At 39.1% G+C, this 22273-nt stretch overlaps 1 pseudogene; it reads right to left on the bottom strand.

Annotated features, from left to right (window-relative positions):
* Window positions 1–6258: 6258 nt before the first annotated feature.
* On the bottom strand, window positions 6259–7083 carry LOC123939294 (annotated as a pseudogene).
* Window positions 7084–22273: the final 15190 nt, after the last annotated feature.

Genomic DNA, 22273 nt, shown 5'->3' with positions numbered 1-22273 from the left:
CTGTTTTGACCATCAGGTACTTAAAGGTAAGCAACAGTGTTACACTTCTACCAGACTGAGACAGGTGCGAATTGCCACATGGAATCTGGGAATTTTGTAGGCAAAGGAGGAAACATGTTAGGAGAAGAGTATGTGTTGTTAAATAGGCAAGGTCCACCTTAATGCTCCAAATGGGGATTTATGCAAAGCAAAATGTTTGGAGCTATCATGTGGTAGACAGGTACCATATGAACAGAAGTGCCTCAATGTGCACAAAATTCCCGAAGTAAAAATTTTAGGCTGGAATTGTAATCCAAGTCTTCTACCGCCCTAAGGAAAGGGTATTAGTAAAAGCCCAATGTTCCCGAGCCTGGGAGTGGTTGGCTCTTGGACAGAACACTTCCAGTAGGACATTGGTATCAGCTTACTCAGTGTGCCTCTAGTCCTCAAAATGTCTGTCAATAAAGGGCTAGACATTTGAGCCTTTGAAGCTTAAAATTGCCATTCTGAAAGTAGCCAAAAAAAATTAATAAACTATGCCAAACTATAAAACGTGAAACCACAGAAAGATATGGACACTAATACTGATACCCATTCTATCATTTGAGTAGCAAAGAGCTGAAAGAACAAAATGGCCAGGAACTGTCCCAGAAATCACTGATCTTCACCGTTCTGTTGTGCTAGTAAGCAAAATAGAAAAGTTCACATTTGTGAGACTGGGAACACATGCACATATACATACAGTCAATGAGGTAGTATAAAGTAGGAAATCTAATTTCCCTACACGGATAGAGTAGATGGCGTTTGGCACAATTCCATGGAAAAATAAAGTGATAAACATTTCAATATTCCTTATGCAGGGCTGTGTTAGAAAAAGAAATTGTTGGAGGCATAATCTGCCTTTCTCCACAAGGAAGCTCTCAGGATGCCATGGTCAACATGAGAATTTGACTGGATACTTCTGGATTCTGCTTCAAATTTTTTTGGAAGTTGATAGAGTAGAAAGCATCATTTTTTAATATAGATAATACAGAGCTTAAAAGTTAAGCATGGCACAACGGCAAGGAAGTGTATTTAATCTTATCTTCATACTTGGACTTGAAAGAGAAAACAAACTATTCTGGCCAGTTGTCCTACACCAAAATCATATTATCCTTCCCCAGAACCACACATCAAGTTCTAAAAGCCAAAAAGCCATCACTGACCGTAAACCCCAAAGAGAGCCCAGTAGGCTGAACATAAGCAGTTTATTATAATAAACATAAGTTTATTATGAGTTATAACTCCTGCATTTTATAATAAGTTATCTCCTGCTTTTTATTACTTGTTACTCGGTGTGGCTACTGGTCAGATCTGGGATGGGCATTTCCGTAAGCAAAAAAAAAAAAAAAAAAAAAAAAAACAAAAAACCAGTTGCTGTTTTTCTTCAACCTTTCTGAACAGCTCTGAGTCAAGACCAAGCCCAGGTTACTTGCTGCGATTCAAGGAAATACAATCCTAAAATATGACAGAAGGGTTCGCTAACAGAGGCCAACCTCTGAACCTTGTGCTTTGGGTGTTCAGAAGTCACTGATTAGAATGCAAACACCCTTGCTAAGTCTATCATCTTAGGCCTTATCAGCAGACAGCAAAGCTGTTGTCTATCTATATTCAGATAGCCCTTTAATCAACCCCTAAAGTATAATTTATGTTTTTATAATTTCCTTGTAGGTTTACAAATGTTTTATATTTGAAAAGTTTTCCAGGGTATTACATGGAAAACTTGCTTAACCTTAAGTTGGATCATCATGGTCACTGAATTTTAGGAAGGATTAATGGTCAAGCATATATAAAATGTCAGATTTAAATAAACCTCATACTGCCCAACACCAGGATATATTCTATAAATGTCATTATTTTGAATTAAGAATTAATACTAATATTCCCAAATGTTTTAAGTGTTTTATAGAATTTGCAAAAAACAATGTTTATTTCAATATTTCTTTAAGTTTAAAATAAGGCTTAGATTCATGGCCACTGGCAGACAGTGAAACTTTTGTACAACTGCTGCCCAAATTTAATACAGAGGTGGTGGTTTGGGATGGTGAGAAGTAGAGACACAAGAAGCCAAAAAGAATCAAGGGCAATATTTGTCTCTGAGCACTCAGCCTAATCCAAAGTTAAGAAGTATAAATTCTAAAAACAAACAAACAAAAACCAATCAGGAATATAATCAGGCTACCTGGAGAAAGACAGATAGAGACATCAGGATCCTGAAAAAAAAAGTTGGGAAGGCATCATGGTCACAAACAAAGGAAACCTGGTTCAGGAAAGAGATAAAGAAGCAGGAAGATATAAAGTAACCAACAGGGGGGCACCTGGGTGGCTCAGTGGGTTAAGCCTCTGCCTTCAGCTCAGGTCATGATTCCTGGTCCTGGGATCCAGCCCCACATCTGGCTTCCTGCTCAGAGGGGAGTCTGCTTTTCCCTCTCCCTCTGCCCCTCCCCTGCTCTTGCACATGCTCTCTTTCTCTCTCTCTTTGCTCTCAAATAAATAAAATCTCTAAAATAAATAAATAAAGTAACCAATAGAAACAAGGGAAAATCACTGATACAGATTACGTACCCAAGAGATGTTGCCAGCATCCAGGCGACAACTGTCTTGTCTCTTCCATGCCTTGACCCAAGTTCACTATTAATTGCTTGCTCAGCCAGCCTCCCTCTCCATGGGGTTTTGATTTCTCAGTGACTATCTGGTTTTTGCTCTCATGGGCACCAGTTTGGGCTAAATAAAGTACCTATCTCTGGTATGTCATCTAGCATATGCTCAAAAAGCATTCATTATTTTTTTTTATTTCCTCTTAATTATAAAATAAGAACCAAGGATCAGATATGTTTTCCTATTAATATTAGAATGAATATATACATATTAAAATTCCAAAAATTTTTTTCAATAGTAGAGAGTGGGACGTTTTTGTTTGTTAAGATTTTATTTGTTTATTTGAGAGAAAGTACAAGCAGGTGGAGTGGCAGAGGGAGCAGGAGAAGCAGGCTCCCTGCAGGGAGCCAGACACAACTCAATCCCAGGCCCCAGGATCATGATTTGAGCCTGGAAGGCACACGTTCAACCAACTGAGCCACTCAGGCACACAGAGTGTCACCTTGTCAACAAATCTTGGAGAACCAGAGTGTGTACAAAACTCCTTATGATGCTAACCAGCTTCGAATTAGCTCCAGAACCACTTATAGCCCAAGGGAAAAATTCTAGTTCTCCAGAGCCTTCTTCCCACATCCAACGAACTTCAACTGTTCTTTGAGGTGACTTGGTCACTGTTCCACTAGAAAGCTTTTCAAATCTGTGCAGTGTGCTGCTATGTCAAACTCTAAAATGCTGCATGTGCTAAAATAAGTCAGAGATGACTGGCCAGATTAGGGGAGAAAATATTGTGGGCAGGCAACCAGAGACAAATTTGGCAAGAAAGGATGTCAGTGGGGATTTCCAGAGTCTCAACATTGAAGGACAGCGATACTGATGACAAATAATTTAGCAGTGAGTTAGTGAGGAGAATCCACCAGTGGCAGAAACTAGAACACTTTTTAGGGGAAAGGAGCTTAAGGACTATAAAGAACAAATGCCAAGAAGGTAACCTACAACTCTCAATCCTGCCATAGGGAAAGAAGGCAAAGAAAATGTTTCAAAAAAAAAAAACCACTTCAAAACAAACACCAAAACTACTCTCCTGGAAAGGTGTTACCACACATATTTTTCACAGATATAATTTCACAGATATCTAACCCTCCACTATACCACAAAATGCTTTTCTAAGATTTGCACTATCTTTATAGTATCTGGTAATAATGGAACAGACTTCACTTTTAGCCAAAAGAAGGACTCATCACTAGGACATGAATTACTTTTAGGCCAGACAAGCCACAGAAAGTACAGTCTCAAATGAATATTGAAGGCTCTCAAAAGACACACACACACACACACACACCACCACCACCACCACAACCAGCAACAACAACATAGATAGGAACAACAGACCAGTGTTCTTAATTTCCAGTTATGCTTGCCATGAAGAGTCTCCTGTCTTTTTTTTTTTCTTTAAGATTTTATTTATTTATTTAAGAGAGAAAGAATGAGAGAGACAGCATGAGAGGAGAGTGGGAGAAGCAGACTCCCTGCAGAGCAGGGAGCCCGATGCGGGACTGGATCCCAGGACTCCAGGATCATAACCTGATCCAGAGGCAGTCGATTAACTAACTGCGCCACCCAGGCACCCGAAGAGTCCCCTCTCTTATGCATCTCCGTGCCACAAAGAAAAGGAAAAGATGCCTGTCATTCTAGTTTTATTACCAAGAGAGAACTTTTCCTTTCTCTATGTGAACACTTCAGGGTTTTTTCAATGCCCACAGAAAATGTACTATCAAGCCCCAGGACTCTATGTGACTTTTTGAAGAACAAGGAAGTTGCTGCTGCCTGTCTTTCACAGCGGCCACATGCACAGGCTTCTCAGCAGCCACAAAGCAACCTGAGTTTGCTAAGAGTCCTCCCACCAGAGGAAACATGCAAAGAGGCTCTCAGTCAGCAGCCACCAAAGGAGAAAATGAATACTTCACATGGCACATAGAGAAAGCAACTGCTCTGGCAGGGTATTGTTTAGAGCTTCCAGAAAAAGAATTAACAGGTAGCAAAGCAGAGCCAGGACAGAGGGAATTCTTCATCTGGTGAACCTACACAGGGTCGTAACCCTGCTGATCTCAAACGTCAAAAAATTCAGCAGATGGACTGCTCCAATGGATAGGGAAATAGAACTGTATGAAATAAATGTCTTCCATCTCCATAAAATTTTGGTGCATTTAAATATTATTTATACCTTGTATGCTTACATATGCATTTCTGCATGTTACAAGAAACTGGATTTTCTCTCAAAACTCTGTAATACAAGCCAAGCAAATCCTCCAAAAATTATTTCTGTTGGAGAAATTACTGATATTGTTCACCCCCATATACAGTCATATACAGAAGATATATTTTGAACGATTACATCCCTCTGATTTCCAGTCTTTGGGTCAGAGAATTAGTCTAAACAAAGGCATCTTTAGAAAACCAGATCTAATTTCTTTATAGCAAAAAGGAACAGCACCCTAGCAATACGGTACACAAATGGAAGATGGCTGAGAGGAGAAAAACCAGGCTTTGAGCTGACATTATGTTGGCCTATCTGCTCTTTAGCTACCAATTTCTATCCAGTGAGGAGCAGCACTGATTTTTCTTCTCAAAGAAGAAAGAAAGAAAGAGAGGGAGGAAGGGAAAGACAGAGAAAGGGAGAAAGGGAGAGAGAGAGAGAAATAAGAGAGGGGAAGAGAAGGAAAGAAAGAAGGGCAGGGCAGGGAAAGGAAGGGAAGGGAGAGGAGAGGAAACTAGCAAATCTTCCAACTATATTATGTAAGAGATCATTAAGTATATAGGAATGTAGTTTAGGACTTCCCTCCTGAGCAGCTGGGGTCCCGAGTGAGCCTGCAGACCTCCTAACTCCTATTTTAGGTATTTTAGGAGTTGGGGGAACTGTATTGGGCCTGAACCACCTTCCAAGGAATGCATTCAATGCCCATCAACCATCCATCATAGCCCGGCCATGCCTGGGCTGCTGAGTTAAGTCTTCTTGGCGAGACGCTGGACAGTTCCAGAGCTTGGAAATAAGAGCTTGAAAGACAGCTGAAAAAAGGTCATGTGTTAGGAGGACTGGGAGGGGCTGCTGTACTTAACTGGGATTATTAAAGTTCAAAACCAAACTAGAAGTAGCTTATGGCAGATCAAGAAGAACCAAAATTCTGTGACGCTCTCTTTTAAGAGATGGGGTCTCTTTCCTTTCCCCTTCAGTCTGGGCTGGCTGGCAACTATTTGATACTAGAATGTGGCAGGAATGACACTCAGCGAGCTCTGGGCCCTGACTCCAGGAGAACTGGCAGCTTCTACCTAGTCTCTAGAAGTGTTTCCACTCCTCGCTGGAGAGGTCCTGGGATGACCTGGAAAGGGAAAGGGGCCCAACAGAGCCCTACCTTCCAACCGTCAACATCATTGGACCCAGTAGAGAAGTCCGGTGGGACACCACCGGAATACCACTAAGTAATCCAACAAATGTTATATGGAACAGGAGAAAAACAACGAACCAACCCCTGCCTGAATTCCTAATTAACAAAATGATGTGATATAATGCTTATTTTGTTTTTTTTTCATGCTGTATGATCTTTAATTAAGCATGAAGACTTCCAATCACATCACCTAAGGGCCATTTTACTCACTTTTCTGTTGGGCCACCAGTCTCTTGTCTCTCTCTTCAGTGACAGTGAGATGGATATCCTTTCCACCAGGAAGGGAAATCCATGGTTTGTTGCCCTTGTCAGTAACAAAAGTGTTGAAGAGCTGGGTGGCAAAGCTGTCACCATTGGCATCTTTCACGTGAATTACATCAAAAGAACCAGGGTGTCTCTCTCTGCTGATGATCATACCGATTCTTCCCAAGTTAACATGTCTGCTTATTATACGCAGATTACTGATATCAAACTTGATGAAATCAGTAATCTTTCCAGTCTCCAAATCAATCTGAATGGTGTCATTCACCTGAATGAGGGCATCAGGACAGCGGATGGCACGAGAAACATGAGTCACAAGACGAGGGATTTGTTTTGTCCCCACACTGATCCTTCTCACATGGCACAACTTACACTTCTCACATTGATCCTTCTCACATCGATCCTCTCTCACACAACTTATACTTGGCTTCCTCAGGTGTAATCCGATGAACAACAAAGTGATCCTTGGTGTCACAGATCAGACAGAAATTCTCCCCAGTCTTGTCAGTGCTGATGACATCCATAAAACCAACAGGGTAGGTTATATCTGTTTGGACCTTGCCATCAATCCTAATAAAACACAGCACATAGATCTTCTTTATTTCATCTCCTATTAGGGCATACCTAAGTCTGCTCCTTAGGAAAATGATGAGATAGATGGAGACACTCTCTCAGCTTATGGGGAGAGGCCACAAGTAAGTTTATCCATCATCCAATGTTTTGGAACTGCTATACACTTCAGATGCTTCTTGGGACCACAAACCATAGAGGACCAAGTCCTTCTGGTATATGAGCTACAATGCTTATTTGAAATCAATCACCAGGTTTATGGTAGTTTGCATGCAGTGATAGATAACCAGTACACAGCCTCTGAGAAGAGTACATAATTTTAAAAACAAAACCTCTAACTATAGAAAACTCAATATATTCCAAATTTTAAAAAGCAGTTTAAAAGTATGTATGTTCTATAATAAGCATAAGGGAAGAAGATGTTAGGGAGCAAAAGCATGCACCTCCTGCCTGTTGGTGAGTCTTCCCAAAACAGATGTCATGTAATAGGTATGCTTCTGAAAGTTGTCTGTAAGCTACATCATTATAAATCTTTGAGACAAATATCAGTTGAGTAATGGCTACATGTCTGTCACTGGGTTAACCAACAAGGTTGTGATAATGATCAAGTAACATATCTGCCCTTGAGAATCTTGCTCTCTAGCGCACAACTGACTAGTTAATACATAAATTTTAAAATGGATTTAAAGCAAGAGTTAGCAAAACTTTTCTGTAAAGGACCAGATAGTAAATATTTCAGGCTTTGCAAGCCAATTTTGCCAAAATAGCACAAAAGCGGCTTTAGATAATACATAAATGAATGAGAGCAACTGAGTTCCAATAAAACTTTATTTTTAGACACTAAAATTCAGATGTCATATAACTTTCATATATCTTAAAATATTATACTTCTTTTGATTTTTTTCAACTGTTTGGAAATGAGAAAACAATTCTGTATAATAGGCAATAAACTGGAATTGACCCTCGGGCCATAGTTTGCCACCCTCTAGTTCTGATTTGGATCAGATGGACCTAAAGCAGGTGGAACCTGCAAAATAAATAAATAAATAAATAAAAACTGAGTACTATCAACTGGGTTTACTGTTTTGGACTGCCTTGGATACAAATAATAATCTATTTCAGATTTCTTCCATGCATAGGGCATGAGTTTGCAAGGCTTTGATGATTCATCAGGAAGGAACTCTGGGGACTATAAAGGACTCAGACGAAGGCCAAAGTCAGCCTTGGATGGAAGGAAACACAGAGATGGAGTTGGAGGGCACGTGAGCAAAGGCAGCCTAATGTTGTGTGATTGTTAAGCAAAAAGTACTCAAATAGCAGAAGTGGGACTTTAGGGGAAAGGACGGAGTGCCAGTATTCAAGAAAAATCTCCCTGTTTTGTAAACACTGAGTGCCCTTAGGTAAAGCTCCTCTTGGAACACACTTTTTTAAGACACCTGGAGCTAGACAAATTGGAAGCACTGAGGTAAATAAAGAAGAGAATTTAAGAAGACATTCTTGTTGCTGAATGGCTATTTCTGTTTATTTTCATCAGATTGCCACTCACTTTCCCTTTAAATTTTGCCATTCTACTTTATGCTCCAATAAGCTCATTTTGGCAAGAGACTTGCTAAAGGTTCAATGCTTTGCATACTAAAGCTTTGTTTTTGTTTTATTTTTATACAAAGAACCTTTAAAAACTAATGAAAAATCCATGCAGTTCTCCAGAGGAAGTCTGCTGGCGACCTCCCCACCACCAGCATCCCCTCCACCACTGCTCCCCCACCCCACCACAGGACCTAAGAGAGGTATATCCACTGGGAGAAAAAAAAGAAGTGACAAAGACACAAAAAGGTAGAAACCTTTTGTAGTCAACAACAATGTATCTTCTAATGTATATCCTCCCCGCCTCCTTCCCATGGTCTTGGTGGCAAGAAGGCGCACACTCTTTGCCTAGGGTGGCAGATATGACCTATATTTTCATGTTCTGATGCTGTTTGTGGCTTCCTCTTCCCCTTGTGGGGCCCATGATGCCTCCGTTCAAAGCACTGTTTCAAATAGCTTACGCTTTGTGGAAGGCAAGTCCCCAACCACTTCGATCTTCCCATCCATGCAGACACCCAAACAAGAGGAAATATGTAAGCACATAAACTGACCTAAAGCAGGTCTAGTCTGCTTTGGAGAACAAATGGTAAGTCCTGTAACTAGATACAGGCAGCATTTTGTGTGATTTTAATAATAACTAGATGACTAATGACTTTGGGTTTCTTTTCACTCAGGGGGTCAGGTGATTCTTCTCTTGGATCCAAATGTACCACTTCCACTTTACTGAACTTATAAAACAAAGGTCTCCAACACTCAACTGTATCATTTTCTTAAATGGCTTCTGTATTACCTCCCCCACTCTGCAAATAATGCTCTTGTTCACTTAATGCTTTAGCTCTTAATTGGTAGGATAAAAGTTTTAAAATGTGGCTGAAATTTTGCTCTTATTATTAGTGATGTTCTCTGTGAGAATGAGCCCAATTCTGATCCTACAGAAACATAACCTGCTTAGATAATAGCAGTGCTTATATAATAATACCTTCCCAAACACATCAATAGCACAAATTTGAAAACTAGAAGGAAGGAAGGAAGGTAGAAAGGGTGGGTGGGCAGGGAAAGGTAAGCAGGCTCAGTTTCAATCAAAGACATATATAGGGCTCATGTTTCTATCTCTTTGACCTAGGATTACTACTCTATAAGCGTTCCTCCCTACCTGTCCTCCTATGTGTGAGCTGGTGAGGGACTTGGTTTTTCCTCCTACTAAGAGAAAAATCCTTAGTATCTTCTTTCTCTAAAAACATTAGAAACAACTCAATGAAGTCAGTGCATAGGAGGTGAAGCGTTCTCAGCCAACAAAAATCTGTCGGCCTTTCCAGGTATGACAGTCTCTCCCTCTTCACTCTGCCAACCAGCTCACAGTCCCTCTACCAGCATCTGCCAGAATCTGCAACTGTCAAGAACAAGAGCAGGAACCTTTCCTTCCAAGTGATCCATCCAGTCCTGGATGACTAAGCCTTATATCCTAGAATATGTCCATTCTCTCTAATCGCCTTACTCCTTAGAAAGCTGTGGTAGGCAGAATAAAGATCTCTGCAAAATATCCATGTCCATGTCCATGCCTGACTCCCTAGAGCCTATGACTATGTTGGGTTACGTGGCAAAGAGGAATTTAAGGTTGCAAATGGAATATAAAGTTGTTAATGAGCTGGCCTTAAAAAAGGAAGATCACCTTCCATTATCTGAGTGGGCCCAACATAATCATAAAGGTTCTTAAAAGTGGAAGAGGGATATTAGAGAGGAAATCAGAGTAAAAATGCAAAAACAACTCAACCTGCCATTGCTGCCTTTGAAAATGAAGAGAGTCACAAGCCAAGGTACAAAAGCAGCCTCTAAAAGCTGGAAAAAGCAAGAGGATTCTCCCCTAGAATGTCCAAAAAGGAACACAGCATTGCTGACACTTTGATTTTAGGTCCGTGAGATCTGCATCAAAGTTCCAATGCACAGAGCTGTAAGATTATAGATTAGTGTTGTTTCAAGCCACTAAGTTGTGGTAACTTGTTATAGCAGCAATAGAAAACTAATACAGAAACCACTGGCACAAAGCAAGTCTACTCTAGGGGCAGCCATCCTCCACTCATCCTAGATTCTCAGGTTGAAGGCCAGGCACACAGCTCATCCCACTTGGGCATGGGGTCCCAGTCTTCCCGATGCACTGTCCCTTGAGGTTGACATGGGACCACATCTGCTTATCTACTCTCTCCAGACTTAACTCACTTCTAAAGTTCCCTTCATTATTCTAAGATAGTTATGCAAATTGTTGGATTGATCCACCTACAGAACATCCTTGTAGATGTGCAAAATGAGCCCAACCTTTCATGCATTAATTGGAGAAACACTTACTGTTGAGCCAAAGGATCCCTAAATTTCCTGTACACTCTAGACTCCAAGAGAAGTAAAACACTCAGACAAGCAAAAAGATTATAGTTATTACTTCTTAGAGCAAATATGCAAGAAAATAACTACTTAAGTAAGTGCCTTTTGCAGTTACTTTTATTTTTCTATCATGTTGGTTTTCTCTAGAAATTTCAGGAACTATGATCAAAAAGCTCCAAGTGGTATGCAGTTCATTGCTTTGCCTTTGTAGGTACTTATCTTAATATAAAAAGTGCCTAATCTGGTTGAAAGCTGAATGAGTTGCCCAGAGAACCAGCCCTTTCTTGGTGGCATGGTGCAGTGGTGCAGGCCCAGACCCCAAGTAAGAGTGCTCAGGTTCAGACCAATCCTGGCTCTGATTCTCACAAGCTATGGAAGGGGGCGAGTTACTTAACTTCTCACTGCCTCTGTTTTCCCATTTGTAAAATTAGCAAAATAATAATACCTACTTGATAGGATATTCATTAGACTAACTATATTAATACATACAAGATGCTCAGAGCACTGCCTGGCATAGTGCCACTGATCACTGTCACACTTGGTTTCTCCTTTGGTTCTCTTATCTTCAGGGTTTTGGATATCCTTATAACTTGCGGTCTTGCCAAAAGCCAGACTTTCCAATACATGGCTTTCCAAAAGGAAATACAACAATGATTTATTTATTCTCAATAGCCATCCAAATATGAAATCCATGTTTGGAAAACAGCAATGCTTCTTTTATGCTGTTAAACTCCCCTTAATTAAGGTTCAAAGTAAGTTCCTCCAATGGCTTTAAAGCATATCACTCAAAATTACCTACCCTAAGCTATCTTACAAAATTCCCAAGAGGAGAAATTCCTCAAACTATATAAGGCAGTCCAACAGTGTTTAACAAGCTGGGATATTTATTAAAATGTGAATTCTCAATCCTTACTTAAGATTTAATAAATTGGTATGGAGGCCCATAAATCTGAATATTAATAAACATATTATATAGTACGTTATTCTTTTTTAAAAAAAAATATTTTATTTGACAGAAATCACAACTAGGCAGAGACGTAGGCAGAGAGAGAGGAGGAAGCAGGCTCCCTGCTGAGCAGCGAGTCTGATGCGGGGCTCAAACCCAGAACCCTGAGATCATGACCTGAGCCGAAGGCAGAGGCTTTAAACCACTGAGCCACACAGGCACCCCATAGTATGTTATTCTTATGCATACAAAGTTTAAGAAACATTATCTTAACAAACTTTAATTTAGAATCTACCCTCATTTTATTATGTTAGATAATTCTGCAGGTAAATACAACTATGAAAAAAGGTGAGGCTTAACTGATCTGTATATCATTCTCTTGTAAGATATTTTTAAAATAAATCACCCATCTGCTTTCTCAAGAAAGAAAAATGGAAAGACCTAGCATACTGAGGAAAGTGTTTCATTAACCAAGAAAGGCATTATTATCTCATAGCTCAGACAGCACTGGATAAATGAATCTTATCATGCAGTCTTAAGGAACACAATTACATGTGGTTTTCACAGTAGTCACCCATTATGAGAATCTAGATTCTAATATTAGAGTTTTTTAAATGTACTCATATGTGACAGTAATACTGAAAATGCAAGTTGTAGCTGAATACATTAATAACTTTTCTTCAATGTGATATAATTAACTGACAATCATCAGCTTTTTTTTTTTTTAAAGATTTTATTTATTTAATTGACAGAGAGAGAGATCACAAGTAGGCAGAGAGGCAGGCAGAGAGAGAGGAGGAAGCAGGCTCCCTGCGGAGCAGAGAGCCCGATGCGGGGCTCGATCCCAGGACCCTGAGATCATGACCTGAGCCGAAGGCAGCGGCTTAATCCACTGAGCCACCCAGGTGCCCCCAATCATCAGCTCTTAAAACAAAAGGAACATTGCCTCAGCATGTTTGTTGTGAAATAAAAAGATTACGTGTCAAAATGTGCTAGGAATAGAAGAATTGACATCATCTACAGCTTAGTGATGAGCTTTCCTTACATACCTCCAAAAAAGGAAAAGAAAAACCGTGTTTTGGTAAACAGTGCCAATTTTTTAATACTTTTCATTTTTCTTTTATTTATTTATTTTTACTGCGATACTTAATGCTTAACCTCAAATATTTAAGGAAAATATTTCTGGGCACATGTTTTCATCTGGCTCACTTTTCACTTTTGTGAAGTATTAACCGTAACCCACCTGTAGCAGAATCCTTTGTTTTCCTCCTTTCAAAGATGTCCAGGCTCTACCTCTAGCCTTTGAGGTTAAGGCCTAGAAAACTGTCTTTTTAACTAATCTTCCCAGGTGATTCCTGAACACATTAAATTTGAGAACCAATTCTTTGAGAAGATACAATGGAATTTAAACTTAATGATGCATGTTTTCCTTATTTTGGAAGTATTTTTAAAATTATTATAATAGTAAACTCAGTAAACAGAAATTCAGAAAATTAATATGAGATAGCCCACTTTATAAGAAATCAAGTCTAAGACTATAGTAAGAATCAATAAATACCTGACAAGTAAATGACCAGAATTAACTAATAACAGGAGGAAATAAAATTGGGACAATGAGTTATGAATTCTCTGACTTAACCAGTATCAAAAAGATAAATCATTAAGCTCTATCATCTCTATTAAATTTATATTCAAAGTCCAAGGTAATCTATAATAACATTTAAACTTATGCATCTCAATAATATTTTCATTTTCTTCCTTACTTGTTAGGGTGGGGAGGATTATTATGTATTCACCAAAAACAAAATGAAAATGTTTTTAAATTTTAAAAACATTTTAATTTTAATTTTAAAATTAAAATTAAAAATCATAACAAATTTTTGCGATTTGTTTTGTTGTTACATCTTTGTTTTGACTTTTTAAATTTTTTTTGATGCAAGTAATATTAGCATCCATCTACTTTAGTTCTTCTTAGAGGGGGCTGTTTGTCTGTGGTCAGGGATTAGTCACTGGCCCCATTACTCAGGAGTCCAGACCACTGGTAACGAAGGTAGGAATCCCCTGACTAGCTACTCCTCCACAATACTGGTTTGTCCTAGCCTGTTTGAGAAAAGACACTTGCCTCCACCTAACGCCAACAGTAGTGCTGTAAGCATGACCACCTCTATCCAGTACCCAAGATGAAATGGAATATCTACCAGGTCACTCAAACATATAGATTATCTGCTTACATAATCACTTTCCTATCTAAAATTATACAGAAATATTTTTAAATTATAGAAAATTTATAACATGGAAAAAATTTAAATCATTTTGACATTACTCCATGTGGTTATTACAATCACAAATGAATCTGTGTAATTTTTAATTTCTCTTCTCACTTAACAGTAAGTCATATTTTTTATATTTACAACTATATTTTTTAAGATTTTATTGATTTATTTGACAGACAGAGATCACAAGTAGGCAGAGAGGCAGGCAGAGAGAGAGGAGGAAGCAGGCTCCCCGCTGAGCAGAAAGCCCAATGAGGGGCTCGATCCCAGGACCCTGAGATCATAACCTGAGCCAAAGGCAGAGGCTTTAACCCACTGAGCCACCCAGGTGCTCCCATATTTACAACTATTTTAATAACTGTATAATGTTCCTTCAAATGGGCAAACTATAGCTTATCTAAACTACTGTTAGGTATGTATGTCGTTTCCCAAGTCGTCTTATCATAAATCATGTTTTGATAAATATTTGTGGTATTTTCTATATTAAAACAGATTAGAATAGATTCCCAGTTCTGGGATTACTAAAACAAAAGTATAAGGTTTTTACTGATTTTTTGGAAAAGGTATAACAGTTTGGGGGCGCCTGGGTGGCTCAGTGGTTTAAAGCCTCTGCCTTCGGCTCAGGTCATGATCTCAGGGTCCTGGGATCGAGCCCCACATCGGGCTCTCTGCTCCGTGGGGAGCCTGCTTCCTCCTCTCTCTCTGCCTGCCTCTCTGCCTAGTTGTGATTTCTCTCTGTCAAATAAATAAAAAAATTTAAAAAAAAAAAAAGGTATAACAGTTTAAAGGACCCCAACAAAGGTATTTTTAGCTAACTTTTTCACAGTATCCTTGTCAAAACTAGATGTACTTCTTTGTTTTTGCTAATTAAATAAAAAGCAGTCCCTTTGCTGATACTGTATTCTGCAGTCCTTTGTTGTTTTTTCTCCAACTATATTTATGGTAAAGTTCCTTGAAAACTAAAACTAGGAAAGCTACAAAAATGCAGAATCTCAATAAAAGAACAGATGGCCAAAACTGTTACAACCAGCCAGTGAAGAAGGCTGGGAACATTCCAGAATAATTGCAGAAGGAGAAAGATGCTGACTGAGAACAGTATGAGTTCAGTGTCTAGAGTTCTATAGTGGCCAAGTGGCCACATGGCCATAGGGTTGGGAATTGGAAAGAAAAGAAGAGAACTAACTTTTGTTGAGTTAACATATGAACTAACATATGTACCAGCAACCATGTTAGATAATTTGCAAACAACGTATTACTTAATCCAGGCAAAAGTGCTATATACTAGTGTGCTGGGTTAAATAGCAGCCCTCAAAATTTTTTGGTCCACCCAGAAGTTCAGAATGTGACCTTATTTGGAAATAGTGTTTTTGCAAATGTAATTAATTAAAATTATGCCACACTGGATTACAGTGAACCCCAAGTCCAATGACTGAGGTCCCAGCAAAGTCACGTGAAGACAAAGAAACAGACTGACACACACTGGAAAGACCATGTGCCAACAAAGGCAGAGACAGCAGTGATGCCACTTGATGCCTAGGAAACCCAAGGACTGCCAGCAACAACCAGAAGCTATGAAGAAGCAGGGAAGAATCTTTCCCTAGACCCTTCAGAGACAGCATAGTCCCAAATACACCTTGATTTTGGACTTCGGCTCCCCAAACTGTGAGACAATAAATTTATTTGGTTTTACGGCATCAAGTTTGTGATAATTTATGCCAGCACTAGATATTTTATTCTGGTTTTACAGATGAAAATGAAGTTCGGAGAGATTCAAAGCCCTCTAAATACCTATTAAGGGACAGAACCAGGATTCAAACTAAAGCAACCTGACTCCAGCCTGTATTCTTTCATGTATATTTTGCTGCTTTACAGGAACCTTTGGTTCTAAGCCTGGTTGTGCCACCAGTTAGCTGTATGTCCTTGTTCTCAAGATTGTTCTCAATCTCTTTTGGCCTTATTTCACTGTGTGTAAAATTAAGTTACTGGGTTGGTTGATTTCTGAGGTCCTTCTTCCTCTACAGCATTCTGCAAAGGAACTGCCCACCTATGGCTCACAATGAGTGAGGCTCAAGAACATGGAGGAACATTACCTCTGGCTCCATTAAAGGTATTTCCTATACTCAATCCAGTTCTACAACAGATTTATACAAAGAGACCTACAAGAAAGAAAGAAGACCTGAGATCCTTAACACCACGTAGTCATGAACATGCTATTATTAGAGACCAAATTGTATCTTATTAAGAAACAGTTTAAGGTAAAAGTCACAATGCTCAGAGTAAAACACTCCATAACCAGCTCTCTTTTTTTCATATCCCTGATGTCAGTGATAGGCTTTACCAATACAAAGCCATTTCTGTATTAGACATCACAGCACATTCCCATGCTCTGGCATTATAAACACTTTATATCAGACTTACTTACGACCTGCCTCCAAACTGTAAGTAAAGGCCATCATGAGTGATTTCAAATCCTCTGAATCACACTATTTAGTGTATCTCTCCCTTTTCAATGAGAAATAAAAATAATAGCAGTAACGACTTTGAATTACAGAGTGTCTGTAATTCAATGTCTCAGTGAATGAGACTTACATATCCAGCATCTCATCCAACCCTCAGAACTTGGAATACTATATAACCTCATTTTTTCTAGGGTGGATATGAGGACCAAGAAGTTCAAGGCTATTTATTCATTTAACATACACTTGTTAAACTTCTCTATATACCAGGAAATAGGGATAAAAAGAACCAGGGCCTGGACATTAAATAATAACAATTTTGATTAAATGTATACGCATGAAAGCAAAGATCTGAAAGGTGTGTCACAAAATGTTCAGAGCTAAAGTATTTCCAGAAAGGGTGACTTTTATTTTCTACTTTGTTCTTCCATCTTTCTACCATGAATACCGATTATATTTATAATCATAAAAAAATTTTAAAGACAGAATCTCTACCTTCAAGGGATTTACAGTGAGGGGAAACAGTATCAACAGCTTGCTCGGACTAACTGCAGCTCTTAAGTGATAAAGCATATCCTAAACTAGGGCTGCCAGAATTCTAGATTCTGTTTTATCTTTCTTACCTATACTACTTCTAGTGAAATATTCATTTGCCTGGAGGTTTATTTATATTTATTTTGCTCTATTGAAATTAAGTAGTAGAATTCATAGGGCAGTGCCAACAATTCCACCTGAAAGGTGTGTCTTTGTGGCCTCGCCCAAAGTTGCTGGTGGCCTTCCCTCCTGTGCTTCTCCACCTACCGATCTTTGTACCAAAGGAAATGCGGAGGTGGTGCCTGTGAAAATTTTATCTGATATCCTGCCCCCCTAAAGAGGTATTTCAAATGCAATTAAGTGCTTCTAAAATATTCATCACACAAATTATATTCTAGAAGACCTATCACTTAAATCTGAAATACACAACATATTCCTTAATGATAACTATGCCATCCTAAGACTACTTGGTGAAAGGAAAGTTCAAAAGAGCCCCAAACTCTTTCTCCTTATCTAATCTATTCATCCGCAAAAAAGTTTTCAGTGAGAGCTTCTCAAAATATGTCCCACTCAAATACCCACCAAGTCATGGGATTTGAGTTTTGATACGTGTCTGCCTATGACTGATTTAATTTCTAGTCCTACAGCAACAGTCTTCTGGGGATAATTAGAATGATTTTGACTTTTTTAACTTTATTAGTGTTTTTGTCTCTGTTTTTATAATTAGGTTAGGGATCATGGCCAATATGGCCACATTCCTGATAGTTGTTGAAGTACTGAGCACAGAATGAGTAATGAATAAACACTGACAAACAGATTAAGTTATTATTGCAATTAGGCTTAAGGGATTTTTCAATCTCAAAACCAGTAAAAAAATTATCATTTTCCTACTATAAACTATACAATGATTAACTCTTAATCTTAATTTGTTACTCAACAACAAATTTTCTCAAATTCCCTGTTTTATCTTTCTAATATTTTTCCTGATCTCCATCTCCTTCCTCTGCTTGATCCAGAATGAAATTCTTAAGAGGTTAGTTGAAAAGCAATAGCAGCATAAACGTGATGCAGAGACCATTTCGGACTAGTTTTATCTCTGTCCTAGCAAAACTCTATCTTCCTTTATTCAGTGCAGTTTCTGCATAAAATACTACTTCTCGTTGAAAGTCTTGTCAAATAGTGTCACTCTCCTCAAAAATGAGAAACAATGCTAGAGTCTAACAAAAGCATGTATGATTTCGAACAAGTGTCACAGAGCACAGTGAGCTCACATCCTGACACCATAGCATGGCACCCCCTGCATGGTAAGAGCCTTCTTACTGTTTTTCCTTTCTTAATCACAAAAACTGTTCCCAAGGGAAATGAGATGAGAAACAGTGAGAAATGGGAGGAGTGGGGAATAAAACAGGTTAGCAAGAGAGAGACAATCACCTGATTCATGATTTGATTAAACTCACCACAGAAATACCCCACTATGAAAATTAAACTCACTATAGAAAGATCTGCATTACCCCGCACGGGGCTCGGGTCTAAGCACATAACTCAGACCGCTCAATTTTGTTGTCAAAGGTCTGAGAAATATAGGTTAGGATTCAAAATTTGAAGTAAAAGTTGTCCCACACACCCTCTTCAAGGTTCTGCTCCTGCGTCCTTCTCAATTCCCAGCTTGTGTCATAGTGTCTGGCATGCTGGCCATGACTTCTGCGGACATCCAGACCATACACTGCTCCTCCTCTGCCCCGCGCCCAGCCCCTTGTGACTGTTGAGGGCAGTGACAACCAGGGTCCCTCAGGTGATGAGGATGCCCAGAGCATCATCTGAGCCACTCACCTCCTTCTGATTCAGGCACCAAGTGGTGCCCATCCATGGGGGTTTACACCACATGGCCCAGGACACAGGCTTCTAGAGGAACCAACTCGTTCTGCAGTCAGGAACCAAAATGACAACAACAGCAACAAAAAAAAAAAAAAAAAAAAAAAAAAAAAGAGAGAGAGAGAGAAAGAAAGAAAAGAAAAAGAATAAAGGGAAAGAGAAATATAAGAAAAAAACAGGATACTGAATTTATTCACAAAATGGAGGGGTTCCCCCCTGCTGATCCATGATTAAAGGGTTAAGAGATTTACAAATAGTGAAGAGATTTGGTTTTTTGATCTAAGTATGCCATCAGAGGGTCAGTACACCACTGGGAATATCTAGCTGGAACCCATGAAAAAGGTTTTATCTCTTTCAATGAGGGATGTTTTTAGGATTATTGTTTCTAATTACGAATTAAATTATTTGAAATCTTATGTACCTTAGATGAGGGAGAGAAATCAGAGCCTCTCAGGAAAAAGATTATATGCCACTGGTTAATACCAATACAAGCTGAAATCTATTCTGAAGCAGCTACTTAAATCACCAGCATTTTCAAAGGCAAACAGTACACTGAGTCACACATACATGGTTATAAAACAAGTATTGTCATTTTTATAGAACAAGCATGCTTAGAAAATTTGACACAAAACAAAATATTGTAGGACAATTCTATTTTCCCAGGGACTTCTATATTTAAATATTACATTTAGCATTTCGTATTTTAAAATGTCCTTCAGTGAACTCCGTCGACGTGATGGTAAAAAGAGATTGAGGGGACAGCGTCTAAAAATCAAAGGTGAGGAACATCCCCACTGGCAGCCACAGCCTTCCCCCACCCATCCCCAGCCTGTTCATTTCATTTGCAGGGTTTCTCTGATTTAGTTCCTATTTCTTTGCCTTGTAGAAATTCTCCCCTTTCCCCACAAATCCCTTCCTACCACCTTCCATTCATAAAACCTGCCCCAGACTTGGGACTCTCAACAATGAGGACTGTCTAGGGCACCCTATGTAATATAGAAGAGATTTATATGTTGTATGTAATATATTATATTTATACATAATATCATATTTATATATAATTATATATGATATACAATGTCACCCCAATAATGGGTGCTAACTCCTGAAACACCATATTCTGGATTCCATATGAGCTTCCAAATTATGTAAAATAAGCTATCTGATTTATCATATATGAAATGTAAAAATTTTCCACGCTTAGAATTTCTTTAGCAAAAACAGTAATAGCTAACTTTCACTAAGTACTTACATCATGGCAGGAATGATTCCTATGTATTACCTCATTTAATGCTCACACAACCCCGTAAGGAGACATATTGCCTCACACAACCCCATAAAGGGACTCACTGCCTCACTTGCAGTTATTCAGAGGCCCCCCATAGTGAAGTATCTGGTTAGTAACAGCAGAGATGAGTTTCAAACCCAGTCAGTCATCTCCCAGGCCGCTCATCCCATTCACTGTACTATGTAGTCTGATACAGAGCTGGATAACAGACAAACTGCTAATACCACTACAAAGTCTGACCACAGAAAGCAATACATGGCAAGCAAATCAACTAAGAATAATTGTTCTCTAGGCATTTTAACTATACCCCTTCTTTTTCCCCTATCAGTTATGAAATATTGGGTTAATATACTACTTCGCAACTGCCCTATTGTTCCTTTTCAAGCCCCAGTCAAAAGCAAATACTACAAACGTGTAGTTCTGGAATCCTGGGGTTTTTACAGCTTTAGGAAAAGTCTCATGAGACCATTCAATCACTGTTTTGAGAACAAAATGATTTTCTGCTAGAACTGATACACAGCCAGTAAACCATACAAGAGATGCAGCACCCCAGTGAGAGTTCAAAGCCATAAATCAGATGCCGTCACTTCCGTGTGCCAGCAGAGATCAAAGTCCTCCAAGATCTAGCCTCCTCTTCTCTCTGCTCTCCTTCCCTCTGCCCTGCCTCCCTCTCCCAGGGTTTCATCCAGTTGCCTCTTGCACTTCATCCAGGTTTCTAACTCACTTTCCTCCCTCTCACCTGACCTGAAGTTATATTCCATTGCTCATCTGTTTGTTGGTTTGTTTCTCTCTTGTTTTCTCTCCTGCTCCAGGTCTGGGATTTGATCCTGTTCACTATAGTAACCCTAGCACCTAATAAATACCTGTTGACACAAAAATAAATACCTATTGAATGAACAAATGAGTGAATAAACCATTTGCTCTAGACCAAAAAATGTATAGGATACTTCTTAGCTGATCACCTAGAGAAAAAATTCACTTTGCCTCTAATCCCCTTGCCCCTCCATACATCGATGATCCTGCACATTTTAATTCAATGTGTAAGGGCTGGAAGGCAGAAATAAAACTCTTGCCTCTCACTTACTTCATTCCTTCCCCTTTCTGTTGGTGTCAGCACTTAAATGAAAGTGGTTTTCTCTGTTCAGAACCACCCAGATGATAATAACTTCAAACTGCTGCCATTTTTCACAGCAAAACCACTACTTAACTGAAACACTGAAGAGCTACACTGCAGTTACACCACTTACACAAACACACACACACACACACACTTACAAACACAGTGGAAACCTGCTAAAAACACCCATTCTGGGTGCTACAGGTTAAGTAAAAGGAGAACACAAGATATATACCACAACTGTATACAGTGTTTTACAACTGAAAAACAAGGAATATCAGCAATTCTGCAACAAATAAAATGAAAATGTCAATGTTCGTAGAGAAATAATCATTTCCCAGCTACCCATATCTGTCTTCAAATCCCGTCCAACTCCAGAAATCACCACTGATGCAATCAATAGAACTACTCATGACCAGACTGGCAGGTAAAGGCAACATGGTAGTTTCAGGAATCAACACACCCAAACTCTGAACATGTTACAACAGCCCCAGATAACTGCACATACTAAACCCTGCTTTTATCTTCAAAGAAACTTGTATCAGTCACATAAATTGACCTGGATTATAAATTGTTGGATAGTTGTAAAGATAAAAATTTTAAAGTCTGATGTCTTAGTATCCAGTTTCCCAGACATTGTGGGCTTTTCCCAAAAAACTTTGTGCCTCTCTTTCTGAGTGGTCGCTGGTACTGATTAAATGACTAGCAGCTCACCAAGGTGATGTATCTGCCTCCTGGTGGCAATAGGGCTTTGATCCTTTTGCTACTGCTAACCAGTGGCTCCAGCTCTGGCTGCCAAGAAAATGCCAACAGATAAAGGATGAGAGGCAAAACCAGGCCACACACAGAGCTTCAAAGATATTTAATCACTGCCTTTTGCTTGGATTCTCCTAAAACAAAAGTTTATTGTCCCATTACCCTAAGCAACTCATCTTCCTTTATG

Source organism: Meles meles, chromosome 3, assembly GCF_922984935.1.
Source record: "Meles meles chromosome 3, mMelMel3.1 paternal haplotype, whole genome shotgun sequence".
NCBI lineage: Eukaryota > Metazoa > Chordata > Mammalia > Carnivora > Mustelidae > Meles > Meles meles.
This window is presented reverse-complemented; position numbering and strand designations above follow the sequence as displayed.